Here is a 13,326-nt window from a genome sequence, read left to right on the forward strand (position 1 = left end):
AGTTAGAACATACCCTCCAACATTGCTCCTATGAAAATAGGCACAAATCAGAAACCGGGATGGGAAAGGGATTGGTGGGGGAGGACAAGCAAAACAAGCAGGGCTTTCAGCCTCTGGTATTCACAAAAAATTATACTGCTAACATTAAACCTTGTTGAACTAAATAGGGCTTAGGAGACCTATATGTGCAACTACTGCAGCCCAGATTCTATATGCTCACAAATGGTGGGAGGCGGCAGTTCCCACGAAAGTGGAGTGGCAGTTGAAACTGATGGAGTATGCAGAATTAGCAAGTCTAACCAGTAGAATTAGAGGCCAAGACAAAACAGCTTTTATGGAGGATTGGAAAATGTTTGTAGACTGTATGAAGAAGTATTGTAAACAGGTTAGATTGTTAGTAGGTTTAGAGTAAATTCAGCAGTAAAAGGGATTTTGAGAATAAAAGGAGAAAAATAAGGTATGGCTTGATTATAATATGCAGCAGCATTTGGCATTTAGAAGGAACCATGGAAGGGTGGAAGGGAAGTCAATGGTTAACGTGATTTTTTTATTAACATGTGAATTACTGTATTATTGGAAAATTATAAATAAAATATTCAAAAAGGGCTTAGTAGACATCACTGTACATCATTGTACTGCTGCTGATTATTATTATTATTATTATTTCAAATTAAAGGTTGTCAATCTTTACACACTCTTCGGTATTCCATTTGGAATTTGGAATTTTTGTAAAGTATGAAATGTCCAATGATATCATCACCAAACACATTCTTGATAACAAATCTAATATTTAGTATGATATATTTGGTGGTGTAGATTTCCAAAGTTTCCCAACTATTTCGAAAATGCAATTGTACTCTAGGAAGATATTAAGTAGCTGTCCTAAGTAGCTTTCAAAATTCTCCAATTCACATTGAAACTAATGTGAATTTTCTCCCTCCATGCAAATGGCAGGTGTCTATGATGCAATTTGGACTGCAACAGAGGACAAAGGGTTAAGGTCCCTTTGCCTCACACACAGAGATCAAGGCCCCAGTCTGGATTATTTGTGAAAGCAAAATCCTGTACTGGAGAACGGGCGGTGGGATTAACATCATGTGTAGTTTCGCCATCTCCACCTTTCTCTTGTGGAGTTCAAAGCTGCTGCAAAACCCAAGGGCAGTTCTGTCCCCCATCGCTTTAGGCAACACTAATGGGACCAAACAATATTGGCCATACCAAGCAGCGCACATTTACCTGCACATTTTCAAACGTCATATATGCCAACATTTGCCACCAATGCCCTTCTCTTGTTGTGCGGGTCAAAACAGGTCAGCCTCTGTCTGAGAGAATAAATGGACACAACACAGACATTAAAAGAGGGCGACACTGAGAAAGCAGTGTTTCCCCAGGGACTTCTAGAGCTAGCCTTCAAGTGCCACACTTGGAAAATGAGCATTTCGCAAAGAGACTGCAACATGCAAGCTGCTGAATTGGAATTATTTGACACTCTGGAGATTGGTCTCAACACATTCTGGGAGCGGCCAGCTCATTAACGTAAGTAATTGTCTCTCTTGAGGTGTGTTTTTATGCTATTGATCTTGCTGTGCCTATTCATCACCAGCGGCTGCTTGTGGGGAGTGGATCACTCCCACACTGCTCTAGATGTAGGGTGACACACCTGCTGTTGTCTTTTGCGGTGCTTGACCTCTTGACCTTACTTTGTGCAAAAAAACCCCCAGTGATTTTATCTGATTTTTTCCTTTCTGCTTGGAATATTGTGAGTGTACACTGTTCTGTTTTCTGGGTGGAAGCCTCAGCAGAAGACAAGGCTAGAGTAGCTTGCACAGCTTTGTGCAGGACGACATGAGAGCAGAACTCAGGTGTTGCTTCAGCAGTGGCCGCCCTCAGACTGCTTGAAAGAGCAGCTGCACCCCCCCCACCCCGTAGCGAGCTCTGCCTTCAATAAGGGTTGAGAACTCCCTTGCTTAAGCAGCCATTGACAGCAGGGGAGAGAGCAGTTGCTGGCACCATGAGTTCTTCTTGCACAAGCATTTATGAGGCTGGAGCTGTGGGCACGTCCCTCTCCCGCTCCAAATCTGTGCCCCCATTCCCTGAAAAGGGGTGTCTGGGCCAAGGTCATTTCGCATGTGTGTGCACCCCATACACGTGTAACTACTTGATGGATCTGAAAGTGGGCTCTTGCAACTAGGCTAATTGCAATTAAATTAATTAAATAGGCTGGTTAAGATTTAACTCTAGGTAGGGTTTTTCCTGTCTGTACGGCTCTTGGGGCTCTCCTTGCAGGGTCATGCTCCTCGCTGACCCTGCTCTGCCCATTCATTGAGTGCTTCTACATGGCCAGCATGGATCCTGGGTTGTGATAATGCCTCTTGCTTGGAAGGATGGAGAAACTGCATGGATGGGGGCAGCAATGATGGTGAGGGGCAAGACAAAGTCTTAGGAGGAAAGGTTGAAGAAGTTAGATATATTTTTGTCTTGAGAAGGGATTCTTAAGAGACAATGGCAGTGAAGCAAATGTGGGGTTTTTTGGGATAAGCAGCCTCATGTAACTAACATGTTTAAGTCTAATTAATGCATGAAGGGGTTAATGCCATAGAGTAAACTGTCCTGTGAGGCTGACCTAGGTCACTCCTTCTCACCTTGGGAGGAAGGTATTCAAGCCTCTTACTCCAGTCTACCAGAGAAGCTCAATGTCTGAGGAGATCTGAGCTGGTTGCTCCAAGTTCAGATCACATGACTCTAACAACCATTCTTGAGTTCCTGTACCAATAATTTGGAACTTTCACCACTTTGTGACTAAACTAAATGCCACTTTATTGCCTGTGCAACTTTTTATGAATGCTGTATGAAAAACCACATGAACCTGACCTTTGGAAAGTTTGTAGGTAAACCATTTTTAACTTGCCAAAGGTGGTCTTTCTATGCTGGGGAAGAGGGATACTTTAAAATATGCCATTCTAAGTTCCTTCCAAAGTTCTAACAGCTTATATTTCCACTCTTTACTTAGCTGCATTTTTTGTTGTTTTATATCTGTTGGGGTTCTCTACTTGCCCCAGACCTTGTTCTTGGCATCCAGGGAATTCTCCTTGAAATTGTTGCTCTGAAGGCAAAACAGGCCACTATTTTTAGAATAAAGGGGGACCTGTCCCTTAATAAAGACTTAATCAATACCCAGACAATCTCCCAGTGGACCCTGAGATCATCTCCTGAGGCTCTTCTTCATGTACCCCCTCCACAAAGAGCTTCGGAGGGTGACAACATGAGAACAGGCCATTTCTGCAGTGACTCCGTTTGTGGGATGCTCTCCCCAGGGAGGTTCGCCTGGCGCCTCCATTATACACCTTTAGGCTCCAGGTGAAAACATTTCTCATTAATTAGGTATTTGGCTGATTGACATCCAACACCCTTTCAAGATGTGTTGTGGAAGGGGGGATTTTGGGGTTGTCTTTGTGTTTCCATTATGTATTTTGTGTTTTTTATATTGTAATTTTGTGTTCTGAGATCTACGTATACAAATTTAATAAATAATAATAAGTCTTTGAACAAGACTGCTCTTCAGTCCTTGCGGTTTGGGCAGACTAGTAAGTAGTGGGTAAATAAATCTTCAGGCACATCATCACCACATGGGCAAACTCTCTTTTCTTCAGGGATCGGACGAAGGCACCCTTCAACTATGGCTGAGTGCATAGGCTGTAGCCGCAGAGCTGTAAAGGCTTGTCTTCATTTGATATTTGCGAGGAGTCTGAATGGGGAGTTTGCCATAGCAAGACAGGCAGGCAGGTAGAAATGCAATCAGCACAGAAATCTTTTCATGTGGTGAGATGCCATCTCAAAGTCTAATGAACTCGGAGTGTCCGAAGAAAGGCCATACTTATCAATAACTTGTGGCATTTCCTGATTCCTGATTATATGCTTGTAGAGCACTTCATTTTTTAAAGAAATATATATATATATATATCTTATCCCAGCCAAACCAGTCCCATTTTGTTAACTGATCTGTTTTGCTGAGTTGGTGTTCATTTGCGTCTTCTGCTCCAATTGCCCCAGGAGCAATTCAGTCTTTTTCATAATTGCCAGTGCTGGAAAGTGGGGCAGCTGATAAGATCTCTTTTTCTGGCCTTATCCAAGATTAATCGCAAACAAGACTTCCCTCCCATTTTTCTCACTGGCATATTTGCCTGAGATAATGAGGCATCATGAACTCTATTTGAGGTCATGAGAGTGAAGAATAATATTCAATGAAATTTGAATTGAACAGTAGTTAAAGAATATTAGGTGAGATTAATCAAGAGTTGCGAGCTACTGCTTGTTTTTCAGACCTGCCGTGAAAGAGCTTTAGCATGATCTGACATCCCAAGGGAGAAAGGTGTGTGAAGTTATGAATGGTGTGGAAAGTATGAGGGGTGGGAATTTGTTCTCTCTCTGATAATACTGGAGCTTGCTGGGATGGGCTGAGTGGGTGTCATCCAACAAAACCAACTGGAAGTAGGTTCAGCACAGATAAAGGAAAAAAATTTCTCGCACAAGGCATAATGCCCCTATGGAATTTATTGTCAAATTATATGGTGGTCACTAGCTTGCAGATGCTTTAAAAAAAATATTTATATTTTTCAAGTTTATACATTTCACTATTTTTATAATCATTTTGACATTTCAAAACTTGACTTCCTTCCCCCTCTTTCTCTGGTTCCTTAAATTTATTTTTAATATCTTCTGCATATCTCACCCAAATTAACTTAATTTGCTTATTTATTCATCTTCTTTAAATATATACTCTTATGAAACTGCAGGTTATTACAATAGTCCTGCCAATGTTTTTATCTGTTTACAATATATGTGTTAATATTCAATAAACCACTTCCATTCTTTATTTTAAAAATGTTATATTGATTTCTTATTCTTTTGGTAAGTTTTGCCATTTCTGCATTTTCCATAAGGTTTTGTATCCATTCTTCCTTAGCTGGGACTTCTGATTCTTTCCATTTTTTAACATTCTTTGCAACATTCTTGCCGCTGTAGTGGCATACATGAATCAGTTTCTATACAGTTTAGGTAGTTCTGTCCCTATAATTACCAAAAGGAAATATTCTGGTATTGGAAAGACCCAGTTTTCTGAGTGCATGTTCTGGAAGCTGGGCAATACGGGCAGTACAGGATTCCTTTTGGTGTACCGACCTCCCCGCTGCACCAAGGATTCCCTGCCCACGCTGCTCCAGGTCGTGGCAGATGTTCTCCTGGAGACACCTAGTCTGGTTGTCCTAGAGGATTTTAACATCCATGCCAACATGACCGTACAAGGGGCCGCTTAGGACTTCGTGGAAAGCATGGCATCCATGGGGCTGTCCCTGAATAAGTCTGGCCCAACCCATAGCCGCGGACATGCCTTGGACCTGGTGTTCATCTCTATGGATGTGGGTGATCTGACACTAAGTAAAAGTGAAACAAAATAAGTGTCATGGTCAGACCACTTCCTGGTGCAACTGGACTTCTCTGCAACTCTTCCCCTCTACAGGAAGATGGGACTGATCTGGGTGGTCTGCCCCTGCCACTTAATGGATCCAAATGACTTTCAGAGAGTGATAGAGGTTGTTATATCCTAAGTTGATGGCCTTTCAGCTGATTCCCTGGTGGCCCACTGGAATGTGGAGTTAACCAGGGCTATTGACTGTCTGGCTCTGAAGCGCCCTCTCCGATTGCATGGAGCCCAGACAGCCCCATAGTTTTCCCCAGAGCTGAGGGCAATGAGACAATTGCTGAGATGGCTAGAGCGCTGGTGGTGGAAAACTCACTCTGAATCTGACTGGACACAAGTTAGAGCTGCTCTTTTCTGCCATAGAGGCGGTGGATAAAGTCCTCTTCGCCATCGCTATCACCACTTGATAGGCTTGACATTGAGCACTGTGGTCTAAACCACTGAACCTCTTGCGCTTGCTGACTGGAAGCTAAACAGCATTGCTGTGTGCTCTGGTTTCCATCACGGTGTCCCGTTGCACCAGAAGCAGTTTAGTCATGCTGGCCACTTGACTTGGAAAGTTGTCTGCAGACAAACACTGGTTCCCTCAGCCTGAAGTGATATGAGCACTGCAACCCCATAGTTGCCTTTGACTGAACTTAAGCCATCCAGGGGTCCTTTGCCTTTGCCTTTTACTTAACCCCTGCCCAATGCTTTGGTCCTGATGAAAACTATGACCAAAAATAAGGGAAAAACAGAGTTTATTATGTACTACATTTATATCTCACCTTTCGTTCAAGTAGCTCCAACATGGTTCACCTTCTGCTCCATTTTTATCTTCTCCCAAACCCTGCAAGGTATTTCAAAATTCTCCAGTTCACCTTGAAACTAATGTAGGGCTAAGTAGTTCTCCATTTAAAGATTATAAGTCCTAAACTTATCTTGGCACTTTTGTGCCCAGTCCCAAGGGGGGGTGGGGCGCGGAGGAGTGGGGTGCAGAACAGTTCAGGGTAGGAGAGGGGCAGGGAAGCTGCTCTCTGCTGCCACCGGGTGTGGGATGTGCCATGGCTGAGGAGGGGCGGTGGCAATGCTGCCACCCACTTGCTTGCTCACCTTCAGGCCAGACCTGGGGGGTGGGGTGGGCAGAACTTCACCAGGCACCAGGCACAAGCACCGCAGCGAAGGAGCAGCTCCTCCTGGCATGGAGCTGTACATTATCAGCTTTTTAGCTGCATTTTGTGTTCAAGTGCACACTAACAGGAAAAAAAGCACTGATCAGAAATTGGCTACCACAAAATGTGGTGTTGAATGTTATTTTAAATGAAATTCAGGGTGGGATGAATCCTTCCCTAATAGCGAGAGCTTTCAAGGCAGTCATAGCAAGTTTTCTTGTCAGGTGTTTAATTCTGTTGCTGTAGTATCTGTTTCTGGAGAAATGCACTAGTCCATAATGTAAGCCCTTAACAACTCGGGTCCAGTTGATCTTCAAGACTGCCTTACCCAATATGCACCTATTCAACGGCTTTGATTGATGGAACTGGAACTTTTTCAGGTGCCGCATAATACCTGCACTGCATTTGTCGATTAGTGTGGCGGCACGAGTACTTTGGAACTCCCTGCCACTTGAGATCAGGCAGGTGTCTTCACTGTATTCTTTCTGGTGCCTGCGAAAAACATTCTTATTTAAACAATCCTACTCAGATGTTTAGAAAGTTTGTATGAGTTTTAATTTGTTTTAGTCTCTTCTGTTGTGGTTTTAACCTTTTGTATGTTTTAAATTATGGTTGTAATTTTTTTAGTGAGGATTTTATTGATTTATTTTTTTGTAAACTGCTTTGAGGTTTTTCTGCAATCAAGCGGTGTATAAATTTTGTGAAACAACAAATAATACTAGTTGTGCATGAGAGACAGCAGGTAGGCAACCAATGTCAGGAGCTGCTGGGGTTAGAACCAGGAACCCTCATCTTTGTGCACAGCTGCCCCATGTGGTGAACCACCAGAACTGCAAGTGGAAGCATCTTCGGCAGGGGAAGGGTGTGCAAAATTTTCTCAGGCTTTGGGTTGGCCATTGAGCCCTCCTGGATAGAAAAGGATATAAAGGGCTTCCTGTTTGAGCTGGCGCTTGGCCTGAGCAACTCCAGTTTTCCTTGCTCTCATGTTTCAGTGTGTTCTTCAGCTCTGACTCCTGGCTTGGTCCCTCGCCTCAAATTCCCTGGCATAACTTGTGGCATCCCTCTCTGTCCAGCCCTTGTCTTCAAAGCAGTATCAGTTTCCTCAAAATAGTACTCTGATACTGCCTGATGGTTGGGAATGGAATGTACAAGGAGGACCACTGTCAAGTAGGTACTGCTGGCCATGCTGTTGGCAAGTGGCTGATGGGCCATTGGCCAGCAGGGGCCTCAGACACAGCTTTCGTCTTCATTTTTTTAAAGGCAAGTGCCTAGCCCTCCTCGAAAGGAAGCCATGAAGCAAAATGTGCATGTACCCTTCTAGGATTTCAGTGAGATGAGCCAGCCCTTCAGTCCTTCTTTCCAATGAGTAAAGTCAGAGATGTGATTGATGAGTGAGTTGTCTGGACACTAAGTGAGAGGAATGTCTAGGGTCCCAAAGAGCTAATGTTCACCCCCCTCCTTTAGTGCACTTCTCCTCGTTTTCTAGTCCTTTTAATTTCTGTAGTTTGTCCTTCCTTTTCCCCCTAACAACCAGGATGCATATTTTCTGTGTGGGTTCGTCTGAGGTCTGGTACTCCCTGTAAGTTATTATCTGCAAATACCAATAATATAATATAAGTTATTATCTGCAAATATAATATATATATATCTGTAAATACCAATAAGTGTGAGTGGATGTTAAAGAAAACTGAGAACTTTGCAGAGAGGCTTAGCACGTCTTCAGCTGTGCAGGAACTGAAGACTCATTAAGAATCCACTGTACAACCAACTTCCAGTGCAATGGTGAGCATGTTTATCTGTCTCTAATGGGTGCACTCCCAGGAAGGCGGGCACTGGATTATAGACTAGACTTTGGTTTAAGATTGGCATTGGGGGAAGGTAGGGATCAGCTATGTGGCATGCAGAAATTAAGCTATTTCTAGTATGGAAATGCAATTATTGGGAAAGCTTCACTTGTTCACATTTTTTATGTGTGTAGCTAATGATTTATTTTTGGGACCTCCACACCACCTGCAAAGAGGGCATAAATTTGCACATGCAGATTTTATGTAAATCTATATCCTCTTCTGTGAGTGGGTCAGAGAACCCCATCTCTGACCCACTCACAGAAGTACAAAGTACTGGACCTGAAAATCCTGTCCTCCCCACCCTCATGTACACCAGCCATCAAAGCCTGTATAGTTGGTAAGAACTTTTAGCTAGCATATTATTAGAAAACATATTAACTAATTGAGGATAAGTATATCAACAACCATAGTAATGCTCATGAAAGTTAGATTGCCAGCAGCTAAAAATGATTATAGTGCAGCCACGAATGCTTGTGGAAGTTCAGTTTCCAGACCAAGCGTCTTATTTCCAGGCAATGCACACAGCAGTTGTGCAAGAGTGCTGTGCAAGAGTACAGAATGAAGGAAGGCTGTACTTGTAGAAACAGAGTTGTAGAACATCCAATTCTCTAACTGCTGGCTCACTTGTAACAGAGAACATATTGTTTCTCTCCTTTATTGGTCAGACAATATAGCAGTAGCTGGAGAAATTCTGCCCGCTTTTGCATTTTAAATTAGCAAACATTTTCTTAGTAAACTTGCACAACAGATTGGTAAGACAGTCTTTCTGTTGTGCCTATAGTTTAACATTCATTTCTATAAGAGTTGAAGAGTTTCACAAAATTTCTTTATTTTGCAGTTAGTTTTACCCATTTATAAGTATATAATTCCAGTATTTGTTTATGTATGCGTATCTATCTATTTTCTATCTGATTTGCATTATAATATTCCCTTTATTATTTATTTATTTGTTCACTCTTCTAAAATATCTCCCAAGTAAAGGGAGTTCACTATTTAAGCCTCATTGCCTTCAGTGAGTAAGTTAAGCACATCTCTCGCTCCTATCTTAGTAAGTGGAACTTAAAAGTGCTCAAATTTGGCTGGGTCATTACTGGTAAATACTGGATTTTGAAATAAGCTAAGTTTCTATTATGTGATAGAAACTTCTCCCTGCACAAATTGCTACTAGGTTGACAGACAGAGTGTGATTCTTTTGGTGGATTTCACTGTCCTTGACCATGGCATCCTCCTGGACCTGGATCACCTTGCAGGATAGTGGGTAGGCCACTCTACTTACCTGCCTCCAGTTATTCCTCGAAAGCAGGCCCCACACAGACCAGACCAGAGATCCATCTCGTTAAACATCCGCTTCTCCCAGTGGCCAACCAGACGCCTATGGAAAGCTCAAAGCGGGACATGAGCAAAAGAGCACTCTCCCAACTTGCGTTTTCCAGCAACTGGTACTCAGAGACATCCAGTACTGGAGATAGTACACCATTCATCATGGCTAGTTGCTATCAGAGGCGGAGCAAGGTGGGTGCAGTGAGTGCGGCCTGCCCCAGGTGACATCCCTGGGGGGGGGGTGACATCGCCGGGCCACCCCCCGGGACAGTGCTTGATGCAGGCAGCACACCCCCTGGAACACACCCCCTACCGGGATGCTCGGTGTAGGTGGCGCACCCTCTGATGTTTAGTCAGAATATCATTTCTTGTAACCTGAATTCACTGTTTCAGGCCCTGTCCTTCAGAGCTTCCTCCATCCTCCTTGTAACAGACCTTTAGATATTTGAGGATGGCTGTCAAATCTCCTATTACTTCCCTTGATCTGAACACTATACTCCTGTTAATGCAGCCTAGAATAGTGTTAGCATTTTTTGCTGCTGCATCACACTGCTGACTCATGTTAAGCATATGGCCTACTAAGACCCCTAGATCCTTTTCACACGTACAAGTACCAGTTACAGATAGGTAGCCGTGTTGGTCTGCCATAGACAAAACAAAACAAAAAATTCCTTCCAGTAGCACCTTAAAGACCAACTAAGTTAGTTCTTGGTATGAGCTTTCGTGTGCATGCACACTTCTGAAGTATCTGAAGTGTGTATCTGAAGAAGTGTGCATGCACACGAAAGCTCATACCAAGAACTAACTTAGTTGGTCTTTAAGGTGCTACTGGAAGGAATTTTTTTTTTGTTTTGACACGTACAAGTAGTAACCTAGGTGTCCTTCATCTTATCTTTGTGAATCTAGTCCTTCTTGCCTAACGGTGGAACCTTTCATTTGTCCCTACTGAAATTCATTCTGTTAGTTTGGGCCCAGTTCTCCAATCTGTTAAAGTAATATTGAAATTATGCCAATAAAGGCTGAATGAATGAGTAATCTTGAATCTCGATTCTGTCTCCTGCGGGACTGGCTACACCTCCCGGTTTGGTGCCATCTGCAAATTGGATGAGCATTCCTCAACACCTTTATCCAAGTCATTTAGAATGACATTGGACAACAAGGGGCACAGGACAGATCCCTGCAGCGCCCCACTTGTCAGCCAGCAATAAATCCACCTAACAGTCAACTAATTCAGCCTACATTTTACCCAATTCTGTATCACGGGGAGCCTCATTTCTCTTTCTTTCTTTCTTTCTTTCTTTCTTTCTTTCTTTCTTTCTTTCTTTCTTTCTTTCATGGCGTAACAAGCTGGGTGGATCAGGAGAATGTTGTGGACATAGTGTATCTTGATTCCAGTAAGGCTTTTGACAAAGTCCCCCATGAGATTGTTGTGAGGAAGCTGGTAAAATGTGGACTGAACAAGGGAACTGTTGGGTGGATATGATGCTGGTTGGCAGGTCCAGTGGTGTAGAGTGGGGGGGGGATAGAGGGGGCCGTTGTCCTGGGCACCTTTTTTGGAGGGGGTCTTAGTAGTCATAGCATACTTTTTCAAAGTGCTCACAGACCGACTGTCAAATCTGTTCTAGGACCTTTCCTGGTATTGATCTCAAGCTCACAGATATTTCCTTGGGTCCACACACGCCCGACTTCTAGACAGAATAATATTTTCCTGCATTTATTTAGGACTAGCTTAAGATTGCCAGAAGAAGTATCAACAACCTCAGATATGCAGATGACACAACCTTGATGGCAGAAAGTGAGGAGCAATTAAAGAACCTTTTAATGAGGGTGGAAGAGGAGAGCGCAAAATATAGCCTGAAGCTCAACATCAAAAAAACCCAAGATAATGGCCACTGGTCCCATCACCTCCTGGCAAATAGAAGGGGAGGAAATGGAGGCTATGAGAGATTTTACTTTCTTGGGCTCCATGATCACTGCAGTTGGTGACAGCAGCCACAAAATTAAAAGACGCCTGCTTCTTGGGAGAAAAGCAATGACAAACCTAGACAGCATCTTAAAAAGCAGAGACATCACCTTGCCAACAAAGATAGTTAATGGCATGGTTTTCCCTGTAGTGATGTATGGAAGTGAAAGCTGGACCATAAAGAAGGCAGATCGCCGAAGAATTGATGCTTTTGAATTCTGGTGCTGGAGGAGACTCTTGAGAGTCCCATGGACTGCAAGAAGATCAAACCTCTCCATTCTGAAGGAAATCAGCCCTGAGTGCTCACTGGAAGGACAGATCCTGAAGCTGAGGCTCCAAGACTTTGGCCACCTCAGGAGAAGACCCTGATGTTGGGAAAGAGCCCAAGGAGAAGGGGATGACAGAGGACAAGATCGAAGCTACCAGCATGAGTCTGACCAAACTGCGGGAGGCAGTGGAAGACAGGAGGGCCTGGCCTGCTCTGGTCCAGGGGGTCACGAAGAGGACCAAACGACTAAACAACAAGAAGCAGCTTTCAAACAGCAGCCAACAGGTTAGATACAGTAACTTGTTTCCCCATGTATAAAGATAGTAGTAAGCTATGGCCAAAAAGGCAATGGAATGCTGCATGTAAAAGTTTTGCTACCTTGTGTCAAATTTAAATCCTTGTTTGCACTTTCTGAGCCGTAGAACAAAGCAAGTTAAGGGGATCAGGGGAGCCCTGGCAGCGCGCAAGAGAGCAAGTCCACTGAACTGAATGGGACTCCCATACGTAGTATTGGTCTTAACTTCCCTTTCCCTTTCTTCTTTAAATGGAAGCAGATGGAACTTCCATTCTAAGAAAAAAGCACACCTTCTAAGAAAACACCGTTTCACAACTGCAAAGAGACTGAAGCAGCAATAAAGCTACTCCCCCGGACTCCTTCCCTCCTCCTCCCTCGCTCCTCTGACCCCCTTCTTGCCTTTGTCTCCTTGGCGGGTGAAGGCAGCTCCCCCCCCCCCCGCTCCGTTTGTGCAACCAAAGCGCTCATTTCCTGGTCGAATCCTCTTAAAGAGGCAGCGCAGAGCAACCCCAGACAAAAGGCCCTTGTGCCGCTTCCCTCACCTTCCCGCAGCTCGGCGATGTTTAAGCCGACCACGTGGTGCTGCTGGCTGGGGGGGGGGCGCTGCTCCGCGACTCCTTCCTTTGAAAGGAAACCCGGATTGTGCGGAAGTTGGTGCGAAGTCCCCCCCCCCCCGCCAGGCTGAGCCCGGGCGCATTTTCCTCGGCAGGAATTTCTGCTTGCCCCTTTCCCGCCCTCCGGCTTGCAGCCCCCCCCCCCGGAGCCCAGAGGCCGAACTCAGCGGGCCTTACTCCCAAGTAGTAGCCGTGTCTACACGTCGGGGAGCTCGGAGCGCGCCCTCCGCCCCGCTCGGCGGTGTCTGCGCGATCAGTCTCGCGGAGTTCCACAGGCTTGCTCCGTGTTCAATGCGCCCGAGGCAACAGCACCCGGTAACCTGCTAGCCTAGCTTTGCAGCCGCAAACTGACCAGACCAACCCGGCGCGTCTCCTTGCGCCGTTTCCTCGCT

General features: G+C 44.5%; 1 long non-coding RNA gene across 1 annotated transcript; it reads right to left on the reverse strand.

Annotated features, from left to right (window-relative positions):
• Nucleotides 1–4,601: 4,601 nt before the first annotated feature.
• LOC309371025 lies at nucleotides 4,602–8,713 on the reverse strand. The gene is made up of 2 exons (XR_014168791.1): nucleotides 6,244–8,713; nucleotides 4,602–5,067 (listed from the first exon to the last, which is right to left on the reverse strand). It is a non-coding gene; the product is annotated as an uncharacterized lncRNA (long non-coding RNA).
• Between the last annotated feature and the right edge of the window lie 4,613 nt (nucleotides 8,714–13,326).

This window comes from Podarcis melisellensis (assembly GCF_964234715.1).
Source record: "Podarcis melisellensis genome assembly, chromosome: 5".
NCBI classification, from domain to species: domain Eukaryota; kingdom Metazoa; phylum Chordata; class Lepidosauria; order Squamata; family Lacertidae; genus Podarcis; species Podarcis melisellensis.